The following is a 20,367-nucleotide window of genomic DNA, read 5'->3' on the forward strand; positions in this document are numbered from 1 at the left end:
CTTTTCTTCTCCCTCACTAGTAGGGGTTGTCTAGGGTGGCCCTAACCCCATGGCTTTGCTGGTCATTGTGCTAGTGGGCACTCTCTTTGGTGAGCCAAACTGTATGCCTCCATTGGACATTTCCCTAGTGTGGATGGAGTCTTTACAGTGACTGTGTCTCTGTGTCAGTTCTCTGGGTCCTGAGGCTCTCCAATGCTTCCTTTGAAATCTAGATTAAGGTAATCATGCCTCCACAGCTCTTACACTCTGTGCACCTGCTGAATTAACACCATGCAGATGCTGCCAAAGGTTACCATTTGTGACTTCTGGATGGACAATGGCCCAAGTTGAGGCTGGAACCATTTGACCACAGCTGGGGTAGCCAAGTAGTGATGCATGGGAATTAAGGGGGCAGAAGATTGAGGTGGTATGGGGCAGTGAGCCCCAAGTTTCCATGGACACCCTGAGGCCCTCCTTTGAATAGATTCTGCCCGCAAATTACTGGCACTCTGGGTCTGTGATGGAATTGCCATCTGAAAATTATTCTTCCACTGTCTTGATGAATAGGATCTGGCTTCCTGATAGCCATACTAATCTCACCAAACATTTGATCGGCCACACCTTTGGTATTTGCTCCTGAACACAGGTTTTTATCCTTTATCATCTGACCAGGCTGGAAATTTTCCAAATCTTTACTATTTCCCCTTTGATTACAAATTCCACCGTAGTTTGTTTCTGTCTTAATTTGTTTTACTACCAAAAAAAAAAAAAAAAAAAAAAAAATCAAGCAAGGCTATGAAGCACCCTGAACACTACTTAGAGATTTCTTCTGCCAAATATCCTAGTTCATCAATTTTTACTTCTACCTTCCACAAAGCTCTAGGTCAAGAACAAAATTCAGCCACTCTATAACCACAATGACTTTTCTCTCAGTTTTCAGTAATGTATTTCCCATTTCTATCTAAAATCTCATCAGAATGGCCTTTACTGTCCATATTTCGACTAACATTCTGTTCAAGATCATTTACACTATTTTTAAGAAGATTAAGTTTCTCTCTGCAGCTCTCCTCTTCTTCCGAGCTCACACCAGAATAGTGCTTTATGTTCCACCTTCTAATAGTTGACATTTACCCAGACCCCAGGCCACCTTCACATATTTCAGTATTTGTTATAGCAACACCCCACTTCTCAGTAGCAATTTCTGTTTTAGTCTATTTGTGCTGCTATCCAAAATACCACACACTGGGTAATTTATAAATAATAGAAGTTTATTTCTGACACTCTGGAAGCTGGGACATCAAATAGCAAGGCATCAATAGATTCAGGGTCTGGTGAGGATTCACTCTCTCCTTCCAAGATGACACATGATGACTGCATCTTCACATGATGGAAATAGGAAAGGCAAAAGGGCTTAGTTAGTTCTTTCCATTTTTTATTAATTCCATGAAAAATTAAATAATTAGGCCCTCATGACCAAATAATTAGGCCCTTATGCCCTAATTACCACCCAAAAGCCCTACCTTTTGATACCATCACCATGGGGTTTAAGTTCCAACATATGAATTTTGGAAAGACATACATTCAGATAGAGCAGGCTTTCTTCCTGGCTTGCAGATGGCTGCCCTCTCACTGTGTAATCACACGGCAGAGAAAGAAAGAGCTCTGATTTATTTTCTTCTTCTTATGAGGAGACTACCTCATCTTGGAGCTCCTCTTTCATGACCTAATATAAACCTCAAAATCTCTTAAAACCTCCACCTTCAAATACCACCATATTTGAAATTAGGGCTTTAATACCTGAATTTTGAGAAGACAGAAACATTCTGTAACATTATGGAAGTATAAAAGCATTACAATAGCTACAATTTTGAAAAAGGAGACTAAAAGTTAAAAGAATCGCTACTCATCAGTATTACTATACTTATATAGCTATATTAATTAAGACTGTGTGGTGTTAACGAGGGAAAGATACAATATATCAATAAAAGAGAATGGAAATCCCCCAAAATAGACTCATACAAACATGCCTAACTGATTTTTGACACTGCGCAAAATAATTAGTGGTTGAAGAGTAGCTTTTCAACTAAAAATGCTATAGCATTAGATATCTATAGGCCAGAAAACAAACATTGGCAAAAACTTTATACCTTGCACAAAAAAATAATTTAATATGGTTCACAGACTTAAATGTAAGATACAAAACTATAAAAAGGAAATAATAGATAATCTTTGGGTCAAAGTTAGGAAAGAAGTTGTTAAACTTGACATGAAACATATAGTTCACAAAATAAAAAAAATTGGTGAGCTGAGCCTCATCAAAACTTTCAACTTTTGCTCTGCAAAAGATACTCTAAGTAAGATGAAAAGACAAGGTGAAAATTGAGAGAAAATATTTACCAAATCTGACAAGAACTAATATATACAATATATAAAAAACTTCAAAACTCAATAGTGAAAAAAGTCATTACCGTTAAAAATGGAAAAAAGATATAAACGCATAATACACTGAGAATACACAATTGGCAAATAAGCACATGAAAATATGTATAACATCCTTCACCATTAAAGGAATATGAATTAAAACCAAACTGAAATACTGGCACAGAGAGAAGTCAGGGAGATATTAGGTAGAAGAGGGCGGTTCCCTGGCAAAGGTCCCATTCCCAAGTCTGGCAATCCAGGGCGCTAGATGGGAACATGGATTCCTGTTTCTGTGCCAAATGTTGCCTTTTGGCCTGTCACGCCCTCCTATCCTATACCCATATAATCTCTAAACCCCAGGCTCCATAGGCAGATAAACAAGAGCAGAGGAACAGAAGGGTGGCAGAGCAGCACGGCAGAGAAGGAGCTTCTGAACATCAAGAGGAGTTCAGCTGGGTATGGTCAGAGGGAACAATGGCTGTGGGATGACAGAGCTCCAGGGGAAGATCATCTTAGTCCATCCCCTTTTCAGCTCCCCATTCATCCGAATGAGAGCCACCTCTATCTGGCAGTAAAATTCCCCGTGTTTACCATCCTTCAATTTGTCTGTGTGATCTGATTTTTCCTGGACGCCAGACAAGAACCCAGGTCCCAAGAGGGCACTGAAATGATTAACGCTTAAGCCATCTGCGGGTGGCAGAGTTAAAAGAGCACTGTAGTATGCCCACTGGGGCTCTGGGAACCTCAGACACCCCCGCTAGATGCTACCATGGTGCCTGAGCCCAAAAGCACTTGCCCTGTCTCCTGCACCTGTCCATCTGCATGCTCTTTCTCACATAAAGAGTTGGAGCCCACAGTGGCCAAACGGATGAGCCACACCCCATTGCACGTCTTGCGAGGGAGTCAGGGGATGCTCCCATTTCAATACCGTTTGTTAATAAAAGATCAATGAAATCCGTGGAAGCAAAAGAAGAACTCTATTTTCCAAAACAAACTTCAGATTGCAGACTGAGGACAAGAAGCCTTCAGTGTAAAAATGAAAGGGTACTCTGAGGAGGAGCAGGTTGAAGAGTTAGAGATCATAAAGAAGAGGGGGAGAGTTAGGGGAGTGATAGACTCTTGATTAGAAGACCTTTAAACGCCAAACCACCAGTCTCTCTTAATTGGCTGTTTGCAGGTAGTCTGTTGGTGGTTAGTTGGGAAATTTCCAGCTGTAATTGTTTTTGACATTGTTTTCTGGAACTGTTTCTGACTTGGTTGGAGAAAAATACGTTTTGCAACATTTGCCAAGGACACACAGAGTGTGGCTACTCCCCCACCTTGCCACAGCCCCTTGGTATTGCTCTCAACATTTGAACTACAGGAAGTTCATTACATCTGTCAACTGAGGCGTAATTTGACACACTACACAACTGTCAGAATGGCTTAAAAAAAAAAGAATAGTGAAACCATTAAATCTTGGAGAGGATAGGAAGAGAATAGATCATTCAAGCATTGCCAGTGGGAATATTAAATGGTACTGCACTCTGCAAAACAGTTTGACTCTTTTTAAAAACCTCAACATGAAACTACCATAAGATCTACAAATTTAACTTTTGATATTATCACAGAAAAAGGGAAAGACATGGTCACATAAACACCTGTATATGAATGTTTATAACTCAAAACTGGAACCAACACAGATGTCCTTCAATGAGTTAATGACTAAAGAAAATGCACTACACTGATACCAGACGATATTACTCAGGAATTAAACAAACCATTGATGTAAAATAAAACTTGGATGAATCTCTAAGATTTAAACCAAGTAAAAAAGGCAATTCTAAATGGTTTCATATGTTAACACAAAATATCTGAGACAGATCTCAGTCAATTTAGATAGTTTATTTTGCCAAGGTTAAGAATGTGCCTGTGACACAGCCTCAGGAGGTCCTGATGTCATGTGCCCAGGATGGTCAGTGGTACAGTTTGCTATTATACATTTTAGGGAGACATGAGACATCAATCAATATGTATAACATGTACATTGTTTCGGTCTAGAAAGGCGGGGACAACTCAAAGTTGGAGTTTCCAGGTTAAAAGTAGATAAGAAAGTAAAGGTGGCATTCTTCTGAGTTATTGATCAGTCTTCCACTGAATACACAATTTAGTCTGGCTCCATGAATCTGCATTTTTACATAAACAATAGGCGGAGGAAGTAATCATATATGCATTTGTCTCAGGTGAGCCTCAGAGGGATGACTCTGAGTTCTATCTGTCCTTTGTCCACAAGGAATTTCCTGTGGGCAAATTGTGAGGGAGGTATACAGCTTACCTTTGTAGCAATCTTGTTTAGGAATAAAATGGGAAGCAGGTTTGCCTTTCATAGTTCTCAGTTTGACTTTTCTCACTGCTTAGTGATTTTAGGGTCCCGAGATTTATTTTCCTTATACACATATGATATGATTTATACAGTATTTTCAAAAAGACTAAATTTTTAAGACGAGACTATATTAGAGTGTTCAGCATTAGCGAAGGAGGAGGGAAGGGAGGAGTGTGTATCTCTGATAGAGCAACAGGAGGGATCCTTTTTTTTTTTTTTAATTTATTTATTATTATTATACTTTAAGTTGTAGGGTACATGTGCATAACGTGCAGGTTTGTTACATATGTATACCTGTGCCATGTTGGTGTGCTGCACCCATCAACTCGTCATTTACATCAGGTATAACTCCCAATGCAATCCCTCCCCCCTCCCCCCTCCCCATGATAGGCCCCTGTGTGTGATGTTCCCCTTCCTGAGTCCAAGTGATCTCATTGTTCAGTTCCCACCTATGAGTGAGAACATGCGGTGTTTGGTTTTCTGTTCTTGTGATAGTTTGCTAAGAATGATGGTTTCCAGCTGCATCCATGTCCCTACAAAGGACACAAACTCATCCTTTTTTATGGCTACATAGTATTCCATGGTGTATATGTGCCACATTTTCTTAATCCAATCTGTCAATGATGGACATTTGGGTTGATTCCAAGTCTTTGCTATTGTGAATAGTGCCGCAATAAACATACGTGTGCATGTGTCTTTATAGCAGCATAATTTATAATCCTTTGGGTATATACCCAGTAATGGGATGGCTGGGTCATATGGTACATCTAGTTCTAGATCCTTGAGGAATCGCCACAAAGGGCTAATATCCAGAACCTACAAAGAACTCAAACAAATTTACAAGAAAAAAACAAACAACCCCATCAAAAAGTGGGCAAAGGATATGAACAGACATTTCTCAAAAGAAGACATTCATACAGCCAACACACACATGAAAAAATGCTTGTCATCACTGGCCATCAGAGAAATGCAAATCAAAACCACAATGAGATACCATCTCACACCAGTTAGAATGGCGATCATTAAAAAGTCAGGAAACAACAGGTGCTGGAGAGGATGTGGAGAAATAGGAACACTTTTACACTGTTGGTGGGATTGTAAACTAGTTCAACCATTATGGATCCTTGTTTTAATGAAGCTTTATTCTAACTTGACTGTGGTGCTGGATACATTAACCTGCCCTCCTCCTAATACAATTTTATAAAACACAGACACATACACATACACACTCATTAATGAGTAAAATAAAACTTGGAAAGTGGCCATGATGTTGCTTAAGAACATACATTTTATAAAAACTCTGGCTTCACTCTTCTCAGATTCTTCTATGCTTCTTAAATGTAAGTAATCTTAGGAATCTTCTTTCATGAGTAAGAATGAACATAAGAGAAGTTTGTAGCTTTTAATTTCCATTGTATTTAACTTGTGCTATAGAAGTTGGTATTATCCATTGTGCCTGTTTGAACTATAGTGTATAAAGATACATCAATTACTGAATAAATAATGAATGGATTATTGGTGAGCGAAATTATACCATATAAACAAAAAACTCTAATGTATACATTTTATGTTTCCTCCATTGATTATCCTGGTTATAAAATTTAGTATTACAAATGTTTGCATCTTTAAGATTTTTTTTTTACTTTTTGTTTTTGCATATTATCCATATTAGTTCTGAAATGTATTGCCACCGTCAAATAATAATTTAGCCAAATTTCTTATATTTTAAAAGAAATCAAATTATTATATTATTAACATCTTAGCACAATATGAATCATTCCTTTATATTTCCATGAACAAAGAGTGAATGGAACAAATAATGAACTCATTGTGTGAAAATAACAAAGACATTAATCACATGTATTCTACAGAATTCAAATATTTATTTTCATAATGCCAAAACAGAAGAGATGAATACATTATAATGATCAAAGCAGTTCGTTATGCTCTAATGATATCTATTATTGGAATAAAGGAAAACAGGAAAATTTATTTAAAGTGTTTGAAATTATCATATCTTTTTTAACAAGGGGGTCTTACCTTAATAGATTGCTTGATAAAACTAAGCAGGAACTAACAATAATATATAAATTAAAGGATGCTAAGTGTTAATTAATAGATATTCATAGATATTCAAACACCTGTGTGCTTCTGAAAAGAGTTACTCAGCCGGGCACGGTGACTCACGCCTGTAATCCCAGCACTTTGGGAGGCTGACGCGGTTGGATCACAAGCTCAAGAGATCGAGACCAGCCTGGCCAACATGATGAAACCTCGTCTCTACTAAAAATACAAAAATTAGCTGGGTGTGGTGGCACGTGCCTGTAGTCCCAGCTACTTGGGAGGCTGAGGCAAGAGAATCTCTTGAACCTGGCAGGCAGAGGTTGCAGTGAGCCCAGATAGCGCTGCTGCACTCCAGCCTGGCGACAGAGAAAGATTCCGTCTAAAAAAAAAAAAAAAAAAAAAAAAAAAAAAAATAGTTACTCAATCAAGAATTGGCAATAATTCAAACTGCATTTCTTGCAATTAGGTGTAACTTTAATTACTTACTTAGAAATCCCTAAGAAAAATTCAATCAAATGTGAAGAGTCCATTTGCCACTGCATTGAATTATTAGCTTCACACCTGAAAAAGGTTTTGTGTATTATACTAATTTAAATTCCTCTTAAAGAAATGTTAGGAAATTGGCCGGGCGCGGTGGCTCAAGCCTGTAATCCCAGTACTTTGGGAGGCCGAGACGGGTGGATCACGAAGTCAGGAGATCGAGACCATCCTGGCTAACATGGTGAAACCCCGTCTCTACTAAAAAAAATACAAAAAACTAGCCGGGCGCGGTGGCGGGCGCCTGTAGTCCCAGCTACTCGGAGGCCGAGGCAGGAGAATGGCGTGAACCCGGGAGGCGGAGCTTGCAGTGAGCCGAGATCGCGCCACTGCACTCCAGCCTGGGTGACACAGCGAGACTCCGTCTCAAAAAAAAAAAAAAAAAAGAAATGTTAGGAAATTAAAAACAAGTCAATGTGATAATGCATGTCTACACCTAATTGTGGTAGCAGTAAAGTCTCTACTGATATCTCTTTGTCTTTATTTTTATAATATATTTATGTGTGATTCTAATCTTGCTAATAGATGGCATTACCACTCTTGGAGGAAAGCAATTATCCCATTCTCCTCCATTCAATTTGATAAAAACCCAGGAAACAAGTGGCTAATTAATATACAGCAGATGTAAAAGTAGAGAGCAACACCAGAAGACAGTAACCACAAGAACAGTGATGACTATTCAATCACTCTCAAGCCCCTTAAATTTCTATTATTATTATTATTATTATCTAAAAAGTAACTATTTGGAAACTTTTTTTTTTCCATTTAGGTTAGAAACAGATTGCAAATATTACAGTAACATTTTTCTGTGGGAAAAATTGAAATGATACTTACTAAATTTTATAGGAACTTTTTTTGTCTTACTCAACTCTTTCTTGACAAAATGCAGTACTAAACAAGGAATTTAGCCTAGTATTATTGCCAAGAAGGAATTCATACTGACATATTGTGACTAAATATGCAATTATGTAAATCATAAGCTGAAAGAAAATTTAATATTTTGGAAGTGACAAAAGGTCAACTATCCAACAGATTTATAATATGTCATTAGGGAAAAATAATGTGTAAAAATATAGCCATGGAAGTATACACAACAACATTCAATGTATTTAAAGCAAACACTCTGTGTAAATATCTTTCTATGTATTAATATAAAATTGCTATGGAACTTATTATTTTGCAGCTATTTTATAAATAAATGATTATAAAGTCAACTTGTAATATGTAATTAATTAGACATAGAAGACACATAACTAAATTGTTAACATACGAAAGGAACAAACCTACAGTTATAAACAAAAAGTGCGCATTTGGAATATTCTTTCCACAATGTTATTTGATGGAACTTCAAAAATATGTTAAAGTATTAAAATAAGTTAGATAAAATTGGTGTTGTTACAAAATTTGGTCATTATTCATATTCCGTAGTTCAGATGCTATGGATTAGGTGATTCTAAAATACTTTTATCTCTTTAAATATTACTACTAAATTAAATATTATAAAAATAATGACTAACAAATTTGGAGATACATATGTATGTATATATCTATATACACATATATACACACACACACAAAGTGTCTAATTATGAATTTGGATATCTTGCCCAATTGTTTTTAAGTTGAAAAGAGGAATTATTTACAAATGAAAGCATAAAATCATAATATGCAATATTTATCTGAAAATGCAAAGTATCAGATTCAAATAGGGTAAATAAAAAATAAGATCTTGAGGTTTAAAATAGCCTCCAAACGAAAACAAGTCACGCATGAATGCTTGACCTTATGCATTGGGTAGTTTGTAAAGTTAGTGTTAAGCTTTCATTAATATTTTTGTTATGATTTGTAAACTTAGTGAGTAAACAAGATTACTCCATCCTTAACTTTTTTCTTGACAGTACAGTCATGAACGCTTAAGATATAAAATATGTAACTTTTAAGTTAATATGAGTCCACATTATAAAATAAACTAGAAAATACTTTTTTGTCATTTGAACACCTAGTTTTTTTAATATCCACTTAAAATTTATTACTTGTCTTATCTATTTTTATTTATAAGTTCTTGACTTTGCAAAAATATATTAAAGAAGATAAATAAAATAATTATATTATAATTATTTTAAATATTACATTTAAATACTAAATATTAATATATATACATTTTTATTTACTTTAAAAAGTGAATATTGTATAAGTAAATCTGTAATCTGTGTAATTAATTGAGCAGTAAAACTTTTAACAGAAAGGGGTCTCAAACCAGACCCCAAGAGAGGGTTTTTGGATCTCAAGCAAGAAAAAATTCGGGGCAAGTCCACAGAGTAAAGTGAAAGCAAGTTTATTCAGAAAGTAACCGAATAAAAGAATGGCTACTCCAAAGGCAGAACAGCTACCAGGGCTGCTGGTTGCCCATTTTTATAGTTATTTCCTGATTATATGCTAAACAAAAGTTGGATGATAAATTTTCTTTTCTTTTTTTATTTTGTGTGTGTGTCTGTGTGTGTGTGTGTGTGTGCGTACGCGTGTGTGACAGAATCTTGCTCTGTCACCCAGGCTGGAGTGCAGTGGTATGATCTCAGCTCACCACAACCTCTGCCTCCCTGGTTAAAGCGATTCTCCTGCCTCAGCCTCCGGAGTAGCTAGGATTACAGGCATGTGCCACCATGCCCAGCTAATTTTTGTATTTTTAGTAGAGACAGGGTTTCACCATGTTGGCTAGGCTGGTCTCGAACTCCTGACCTCAGGTGATGCGCCTTCTTCGGCCTCCCAGAGTGCTGGGATTGTAGGCATGAGCCACCGCACCCAGCCTATTCATGAATCTTCCAGGAAAAGGGTAGGCAATTATTAGAACTGTGGGTTCCTCCCCTTTTTAGACCATATAGCTTAACTTCCTGACCTTGCCATGGCATATATAAACTGTCATTGTGTTGGTGGGAGTGTCTCTTAGCATGAATTGATGGGTTTTAGCCAGCTTCTTTACTGTAGCCTGTTTCATCAGCAAGATCTTTATGACCTGTATCTTGTGCAGACTTCCTATTAATCCTATGAATTAGAATGCAGCCCAGTAGGTCTCAGCCTCATTTTACCCAGATCTTATTCAAGGTGGAGTTGCTGTAGTTCAAATGACTGTGACAAAACACCATACAATGTGGTTAGCTCATACCATATTCATATTATGAAATTATCCTTTTAACTTCTCAGACTCCATAATTGTGTTAAGTTCATGCCTCATAAAAAAATCTCTTTCAATACATCTATACCTTTTTTGTTCTGTTTTTCTATAGTGCTGTAATACAAAAAGTGAGGAGAAAACATATAGAATTTTGTATAACATCAAATATGTTCTTGTAATTCTAGAAAGTAAGAGACAATGGAGAAATGCTGCAAAGTGATATCATTTTTTACACATTATTGATTGAGAGTTAAAAGAGAGTAAAGATCTCCTTAATTATAAAAAATAATGAAAAGTTTCCAAAATCTTTTAACCCCCATACACTCTTTCTCAGGAATTTACCAAAGTATATGTTTTTACGTAACTAAGAAACACATCAAAGAAGAGGCATTACAGGGAGTGTGAAACTAACCCTGAAATGAAGAAAAGACAATTCCTGATATAATGATGAAAGAAAGTGACAATATGACAGAATTGCAAAAATCCTTGAGAGCAGCAGTGGATTTGTACAGGAAGACATAGAAAAGAAGGGAAAGAAAGCAAGGAAGGAAGGAAGGAAGAGAGGAAGGTTACAGAAAGATAAACAAACGTCTGTCTAACATATTTAATGTATTCAGAGGGGATTTCTGCTAAAAAAAAAAGTTTAGGTGAATTAATGATAGATACATTATAAACAAAGCATCTAGAAATGATGAATCATCCATTTTAGATAAAAAATAAAAATGTTAATCACCCGGTTATCCTCATATGAGTTATATAATGATATAAAAAGTAACAATCTAAATAAAATTTAAGGTACTTTCGATTCTCCTGCCTCAGCCTCCCAAGTAGCTACAGGCGTGCACCACCACCCCTAGTTAATTTTTGTATTTTTAGTAGAGATGGGACTTCATCATGTTAGCCAGGCTGGTCTAGAACTACTGACCTCGTGATCTGCCCTCCTCAGCCTCCCAAAGTGCTGGGATTACGTGCATGAGCCACTGCCCCAGGCTAATTTAAGATACTTTTATAGAGAAATAGCCAGGGAATTGAGGAGAGATGCACACAACTTTTTTACAAATCAAACAAACTGTGTTGTGCAGTTTCTTGTTGGGGGCTACACCGGGGGTGGTGGAGAATGAAAGAACACACACAAAGACAAAGACACACAGAGAACATGGCGGCCGCACTCAGAGCCTCTGCCTCACTTTATTTATACTCCATAAACCTCACGTCAGCAGAAAGAATGCAATGCAAAACAAACTTTCTTTTCCCACATGTAACCTTCTACTCAGTACCTTGTTTCTATATTCTTTCTCATTTACCCGCCTTCTTGGCGCCTACGGGAGTTCATTAAAAGTTCAGTTGGAGATACTGTCCTTGAGCCCTATCTATTCTCAGCATACTGTTTTCAAAGGCCCCTGCATTTCCCCCCTTTTTATTTTGTTTTGCCTCAATCCTAAAAAGGTAGCCCATATTTGTTCCTGTGTTTTCTTTTGTTTTTGGTAGCGACGGAGGGAACATCGAATCACCAAAAGAAGTAGACCCAAACCAAGTGCCCAAAGCAATATACTTCCAGAGATTGTAGAAATCCATGTTTTTATCTGAGTCCATGGGTTAAAGGCAGCAAGGCATTGCCCCAGCTCCTGCAAGGTTACAGTTCCAGACAGCACATGTAATTGTTGTCGAAATGCTTCGGAAATGTTCTGAGTGAGCTCTTGAATGTCCAAACTAATATTTTTATGGCCAATTAATAATTTTTGGATTACAGTCCAATTTTGAGAGATGTTAAAAGGCAGAGGTGTTACACAAAATTGAGTGGAATTCCAATCACATTGTAATGTTACCCGAGTACTGAGTACAGTGAGCTGATCTCCAAGCCATGTCAACGCTTGCTCCATGTTGTCCAATCTTTCAGCAAGTTGAGAATCAATGTTTCGTTGTTGAAGCCATAACCGGTGAGATTGTTCATGCCATTGCTGCACAAATTCAGCATTTTGTATGCTTTGATGAAGAGCGAGCCCTGCTACGGCCGCAGTGGAGGCGATGGCAACAAGACTCATCACCGAGGCAATTATAAGTCCAAGTGCACGGCGGATTCACTGAAGAGAAGTCCAAATATAAGTTTCAAGAGGTGATGCCCCCCACGGTCGCGTAAGATTAACAGGTAGCCAAATTTCCTTATGAGCCCTGAGGATATAAATATCCCCAGCAAAGTTGTGCCACCAGGAATGATTGAGGCAAGACAAAAATGTACACGTATTTGTACAATTAACAATTCCCGTATTATTATTCCATATCAAATTCCCTGCTAATAATAGGTAGGGCTTACGGACACAAGCAATAATATATTGAGAGGTATTCCTATATAACTGAATATGAAAGGAATTAGTTGGGTTAGAAAGATTAAGAGACATATTCCCCACAAAAGTGCTAATGGCATCGCCTGCAGCTAACAACTTCCAAAGATGACTCTGTACTTAGGCCTCCTTCACACCATACCAAGGTTTCATTATTGTTAGCAACAATACTTTTATTTACCCGGTGCCATTTCAAAGGTATGTGACTAAATTTTATTTGAAAATCACCGTGCACACTTCAATCAGTTATTTGCATCCCATTGTATTCTAATAAAATCCGGGTTTTATTTCCCCGACATAGTTGCCACTCCAGCACCTCAATATTAGGAGAAACCTCTGGAATAGGACAAAAAGGTAAAGAACTAGGAATAGTTTCATTACTATATACAGTATGATTATAATAACAATATTAGCAGCCACATAACTATGATTATAGTGAACAACCCAGGCTTCATACGATTTTCGGAGACAATGAGAACTATTTCCCATGCATATTGGAAGTTCTTCCACTCCAAATTGATATGTGTTGTTTATAATTTCCGTTTCCCGTTCTATATTGTCCTTGTCTATATAGGGGGACGGCATTCAAGTAGTGTCATTGGTGAAAACCTTAATTTCCGCCTCTCCCCAGGCGACTCCCTGATATAAGGGTGGAAAGGGAATATAAGTGCAATATTCATACAAAGCCTCACTAAGGGAAATAAGTCCCCCGCCGAGGCACATCCAACAAAGGAAGAAATGCATGCTGAATCCAGTTTTCTTTTCAACAGGGTTTCAATTATCTTTTAGGAAACCACTTAGGTCCGCTCCCTGTAAGGAAAAGAGCATAGCCCTGTTCCTGTTTTAGAACTTGCCCTTGAACATACTTACCTTCTTCATCAGGATACCAAATCTTTAAATTGTCAGCGGGGACTATCACCGAGGGAGGTGAGGAAAGATGGGTTACAACAGCGGAGTCTTGCAATGGTCTCCATTGATTCAAAAAATAATTAAGGTAAAAAGAACCTTCAAAATCAAAAAAATTAAGGTAGAAAGGTTAACCTTCAAAAAAATCTGTTTTTTTGGGGGGGCTCATTTCCCCCTTTTTGTTTTAATAGTTGAGTTTTTAAAGTTAAATTTGCACGCTCAATGATGGCTTGACCTTGACTGTTGCCCGGGATCCCGGTGATATGTGGAATATTGTATTGCTGTAAGAAAACTTGTAATTTATGAGAGACATAGGCAGGGGCATTATCAGTTTTAAGTATAAAAGGAATGCCCATAATGGCAAAACAAGCTAAGAGATGTGTAATAACAGAATCAGCTTTCTCAGATGGCAACGGAGTGGCCCATTGAAAATGAGAAAAAGTATCAATGGTATGATGAACATACTTTAATCGTCCAAAAGAAGGAATATGTATAACATCCATTTGCCAAATTTGATTAACTTGAGTACCTCTCGGGTTAACTCCAGGATGGAAGGATGGAATGCTCAAAGGAGCACAGAAAGGACAAGAGAACGAGCTTATTTATGAGTTAAATGAAACCGTCATTGAAGGCCAGAACTATTAGTGTGATGTAGAGCATGTTCTTGTTCTGCAGCCTGCAAGTGGCCAATTAGAAGTGAATCAATCTGAGTATTACCATGAACTAAGGGTCCAGGCAGTTGAGAATGAGAACGAAGATGAGTGATGAATAAAGGAGCTCGACGTTGGCTCAAAGTAGAAAATAACAAGGAAAAGAGTTTTTGAAGAGAAGAAGTAGCACAAAGAGGTAAAGTGGCCTGAGAAATATAAGAAGTAACATAAACGGCGTATTGAGAATCACTAACAATATTACAACCAGTAGTAGGGAAATCAAGTAAGACCATGAGAATAGCAAACAATTCTCCCTGTTGCACCGAGGGATAAGGATAAACTGTAACTCAAGATTGATGAAGCTTCTTGCCAAGAATCAGAAGTTGCAAGAAGATAAATGATATGACTATGAGTGAATTGAGAGATAATTAAGGAAGGATCTCCTCCCCAAAGTTGTCGACAGTGATGCCGTCCTTTGATGATCAGTTCAGCTAAACAATCAATATAAGTAGCCAAGCGTTTAGATGTCTGATTGGACAAAAAGATCCATTCTAGCGGCCGATTGGTCTGATGAATCATTCCTGTAGGAGAATGTAAAGTATGAAATAAACAAAGGGAAAGGGGAACATCGGGAAGGATATAATGTAAATGAGCCTTTTGAAGTTGCTCTTCCACAAGCTGGAGTTCCTGTAAAGCCAAAGGAGTTAAATGACGTGAGCTGTCCAAGTGACTGTCTCCTTCTAGAATAGAAAAAAGATGTTGTAACTGAATAGAGAAAAAACAATTTTTGAGATCTATGACCATTAATTTTTAACTTTGTGGGATAAGGGCAGGATTAGGAAGACCAGGCTGTAAACTTTCCCTAGGTTTAATGTAAACATTTATAGTTTTAAGACAAGACAAAGACGGGAATTCCATGCAGAAATACGTGGCTTTATATTCCTCTCAGCCATTTGTTTTTTGACTTACTCTTTTAGAGTCCTAAGTATTTCTTTAAATAATGGTCACTGTTTCACATAAATAGGAGTGGTGGCTATGAGTTTAAAGGATTGTAGCCCATTTTGAACATCATATTTTTGGCAGCTGAGGAAATATGAGGAATGTTTAAAAAAGCAGCAAATTGTTGTGAAAGATCCCAAAAATTAATATTGATAGGAACAATATAAAAATAAAAAAAAAACACTTGACCTTGTTAACCTTTAGGACCGACACAGGTTAAAGGTTCTATGTTTTGATAAACCACAGAAGCAGCACCCAAGCCAGTGAGTATAACTGAAACTTGTCTTTTTTCCTATTGTATAGGCCTCTAATTTAAACAAATAATAGACATATTCACCACTGTATCAATCAACCCTTTAAAAACTATTTCATTAATGTGCAATGAACATAAGGGCTTTTGATTAGAAACTAAAGTTTCCCAAAAAACAGTTTTTTCTGTGCTACCAAACCCTCCCTATTGAGAATACGTTCCCCTGCCTCTAGGCATATAAATTGTGAGACTTGAACCATAATAAGAATTTTATTAGTAACATCATGTCTCTCTAATAGCTAATTTATATACTCCTCTATTAGGAGACAAAGTATAAGGCTGAGTAATAACTAAGTCAGCAGCGGCGCTCTGCTTAGTTGCCACATAAAGCTGAGAAACTGGGGTAAGGTGTGGGATCCTTAAGGAGGACTTGAATTTATTCCTTGATGTTGTAGGCCATTGCTCACTGGATATTGTATGCAGATTTAGTCAATAACAAATATTTGTAAACAAATAAGGTGATTACAGGTACAGAAATTCAGTTCATAGCTTACTATTCAATAGAGTATCTGCTTTGTAAAAAATGGTGGACCACAAAATACTCAACGGATTTTGGTTTTCAAAACACAGTGATGCTATCCAAGGCTAAATAGATACTTGAAATTGGGATTGGATCTGGTGCTGAGATACAACTTTTACTTAGTTATTGATTTTTCTTTCCTCCGATTATTCCAAGGAGGGTGACTACCAATTTTGTACTTTATAGAGCAGTCTAGAGGAAAGGGTTAAGCATGTAAGCTCTGGGGACAGAAAGTCATATTTTCAAAATATAATAGCTATATGACCTTGGATACATTTATAAAACTGTCTTAACTCTGTTTTCCTGTCTACAAAATGGTAATAATTATAAAATTTGTCAGTCTTAAAGGGATGTTGGAAGAACTAAATGCAAGTGAAGATTTTTTCACAGTAGTAGACACATAGTAAGTACTCAGTATACTATGGCTATTATTACTGTTATTATTGTTAATATTACGTCTATTAATTTTAGTTCTTTAATGTAACAAGTGCAGAACCATAATCTCACATCCTTCAGAGTCATGCTCATCTTTTATTTTTTGGTCCTTTGACTAGTTTAATGATTTATTACAAGAAACCTAGTTAGTTTGTGCATTCTTTTCCTTTCTTATATTTCTCATTTGTAAAGACTGATAAACCAACTACACTTTCAGACCTGGTGACATAAATTTTTGGGGCCCCAAGCCTGTGGGCCCCGGCTCCCATTTCCCAGGAGAGGAGACAGTAAATTTCCACTTTTATCAGTTTTGAAATGACATTTATTTGTCCAATGTCGACCTTTACCACAACATTTGTACACCTTTGAAGGCAGCTTTCTGCCTTGAGAGATAAAAGTGTTCAATTTTTATGACATTCTTTTTTGAAATGTCTAGGTTTACCACACTGGAAGCAAACACCTTGTTTGTTATTTCCTTTTAAGGCTTTAGACAAAGCTCCAGCAAATAATTGAGCATTATAAATAGCCCCTCCAACACTAACACAAGTTTTAATATATTTATCTAAATTGGCCCCATTGGCCTTTAACGATTTTAACAATTTTTGACAGTCAGCATAAGCATTTTTAAAAGACAACGTTTGTAACAAAATTTTTGAAGCAAGGTCAGCACCCCCAATTTTCAAGACAGCATCCTGAAGACGGGCTACGAAATCTGAATATTGTTCATTTGTGCCCAGTAAAATCTTCACAGAGGAAAGGGAAGATTTTCCTGTTATCTCTACCTTATTTTAGGTCCTTAAAAACAAAGTCTTGATTTGAGTAAGGGCGACATCTTCTAGACCAGCCTGAGCACTAAGAGTAGCATATTGGCCCGTGCCTATGAGTTGTTCCTCAGTGGCTCCTGGGGGATCACACATAACATTTTTTCTAGCCTGTACATGCGCCTTGTTCATTTACCAGCTGTGCAATTGTAACCACTGAGAACGATCAAGAAAAGCTTTCCCCAAAGTCTTCCAGTCTATAGAAATTATCAAATTTTCTGATGAAAAAATATCAAGAAGACCAAGGATAGGGGTTCATAGTTAGAAATGGCAGCTTTCATTTCTTTTAAACATTTAATTAGTAAGGCATTAAATTGGACATTATTGCCACCATTTGAAAGCTAAGCATTAGGAGCAAAAGAAGCACAAATAATTGGAAACAGATCCAGCTCCTTAAAATTTTTTTTTTTTTTCTTTTCTTTTCCTTTTCTCCCTCCCCCAATGGCGGGCAAGGCACTGAGAAAACGTTGCCAAACAAAGGTAAAGATAAGGAAGCTGGGGGGTTGGAGGCACTGGAAAATCCTCTTTTAACAGGGCAGAAGGAAAAGAAACAGGGAAAGCTCACAAAGGTGAATTAGAAGAATGTATCTGTAATATTTGTTGAAGCATTTCCATAATACACTGCATGTCAGAATTTCCCTTAGAAGAAGGAAGAGCTGGCTTTTTCTCTTCTCCCCCTTTTGCTACCCTGGCACAAATGGGCTCCATTTCAGATTTATTTTATTTTATTTTATTATTCCAAATCCTCAGATACCTTTCCTCCTGTGGCTACATTACCACACTCCGAATCAGTCTCAAGTAACTCTAATGTCTGAGTGATAGAGTTACACAAGGTCCACAATTTTAGAGGCATACTATCCCCTAACTGGAGAGCTCTAAGCAAAGCTTTTACCACCTGTAACCATTTTTTTCCGATTCAGCTGCACTTTAGTCTGATACTGAAACCAGTAACAATGTTATTCAACATGGGCAAACAATCGCTTCAAAGTCTTTTTCTTTCACTTCTACTCCCATAGACAGCAACAGTCCTTGAAACAGCCATAAATATTCTGAGGCCAGAGAGATGGAATTCCCATAATGAAAGCTTAAGAAGGTTCCCCTTAACAATATCTGAGCCTTACCCGCTCCTAGGGGGTTCCCCTTCTTGTTCTCCCCTACTCACCCGTGCTGACCCTGCTCGCTGCGCCACTTGTTGGGGGCCGCACCTGGGGTGGTGGAGAATGAAAGAACACACACAAAGACAAAGACACACAGAGAACATGGCGGCCGCACTCAGAGCCTCTGCCTCACTTTATTTATACTCCATAAACCTCACGTCAGCAGAAAGAATGCAATGCAAAACAAACTTTCTTTTCCCACATGTAACCTTCTACTCAGTACCTTGTTTCTATATTCTTTCTTATTTACCCGCCTTCTTGGCGCCTACGGGAGTTCATTAAAAGTTCAGTTGAAGATACTGTCCTTGAGCCCTATCTATTCTCAGCATACTGTTTTCAAAGGCCCCTGCAGTTTCTTTTTTCTTTTGTTTTATAGATTCCACTGTTTTCAAAGTTACTGAGGTCAGCACATTTTCCCACCCCTTTGCAGCAAGACTATTTTATAGACTTATAGTTTTGTTTTGTCACAGTCTCTTGGGGTGCATCAATTTTCTACTAAAAAGAACATATATATATATATGTGTGTGTGTGTGTATGTGTATATATGTATATATAGATATGTGTATATATATACACAAGAAAACTTTAAAAATATTTACTTTTAAGTTTATATATGTGTGTGTGTCAACACACATAGGTGTGTGTGTATATATGTGATTATATTAAGGTTTAATATTTGTGCCATGAAGTTCTATGCTTTTGACAAATGCATAATAATATATATCCACCAGCATAATATTGAATATTTCACAGCACCCTAAAAGATGCCCTATCTTTCATGTATGTATGTTCCCCCTACCTGCACCAAACCCTAACAAGCACTGAACTGTTCATCTTATGTGTAATATTACCTTTTCCAGGAAGTCAAAGAGTAGTCATACAGTCTGAATTTTTGTCTTGAATGGGTGTGAAATTTTGCTAAATGCTTTTATAAATCAATTCGTAAGATCATATGACGTTTGATCTTTAGTCTATTGATACGGTAGGTTACATTGATTTGTTTCAAATGCTGAAATTACTACGTTTTACATGAGTGGACTATCATTTAGTCATGAATGTAAACTTTTTTATATTTATTTTAAATATTTTTATGTCTATGCTAATAAAATGTATTGGTCTGTCATTTTTCTTCTCCTGATATCTATTTTTTTGTTTGCTTGTTTGTTTGTTTTGTTTTTTGTATCAGGGTCATTCTGGCTCCCTAGAATAAGTTAGAAAGATTGATGAGTAGCGGTTGCCCTACTAATTATATACATCTATCTATCTATCTATCTATCTATCTATCTATCTATCTATCTATCTATATTTAGTTTAAAGACTTAGTTTAAATATATATATTTAGTTAAATATTAGTTTAAATATTTAGTGTATATGCATATATATATTTATATATATACATACACATATAAATGAATTTATGCATACCTTCAAGTAAGAGTATGATGATTCTACAGTACAGATACTCCTGACTAGCATGGTGAAACCCCGTCTCTACTAAAAATACAAAAATTAGCCGGGGGTGATGGTGTGTGCCTGTAGTCCCAGCTGCTCAGGAGGGTGAGGCAGGAGAATGGCATGAACTCAGGAGGCAGAGCTCGCAGTGAGCCGAGATCATGCCACTGCACTCCAGCCTGGGCGACAGAGCGAGACTCTGTCTCAAAAAAAAAAAAAAAAAAAAAAAAAAAAAGCAGAACCTAT

General features: G+C 37.1%; 1 long non-coding RNA gene across 1 annotated transcript; it reads right to left on the reverse strand.

The window, feature by feature from the left end:
• Positions 1-1,228: 1,228 nt before the first annotated feature.
• On the reverse strand, positions 1,229-18,798 carry LOC114678339 (uncharacterized). The gene is made up of 3 exons (XR_003729693.2): positions 18,675-18,798; positions 13,742-13,876; positions 1,229-1,356 (listed from the first exon to the last, which is right to left on the reverse strand). It is a non-coding gene; the product is annotated as an uncharacterized LOC114678339 (long non-coding RNA).
• Positions 18,799-20,367: the final 1,569 nt, after the last annotated feature.

The sequence above is a fragment of the Macaca mulatta genome, chromosome 5, assembly GCF_049350105.2.
Source record: "Macaca mulatta isolate MMU2019108-1 chromosome 5, T2T-MMU8v2.0, whole genome shotgun sequence".
In the NCBI taxonomy this organism is placed as follows: domain Eukaryota; kingdom Metazoa; phylum Chordata; class Mammalia; order Primates; family Cercopithecidae; genus Macaca; species Macaca mulatta.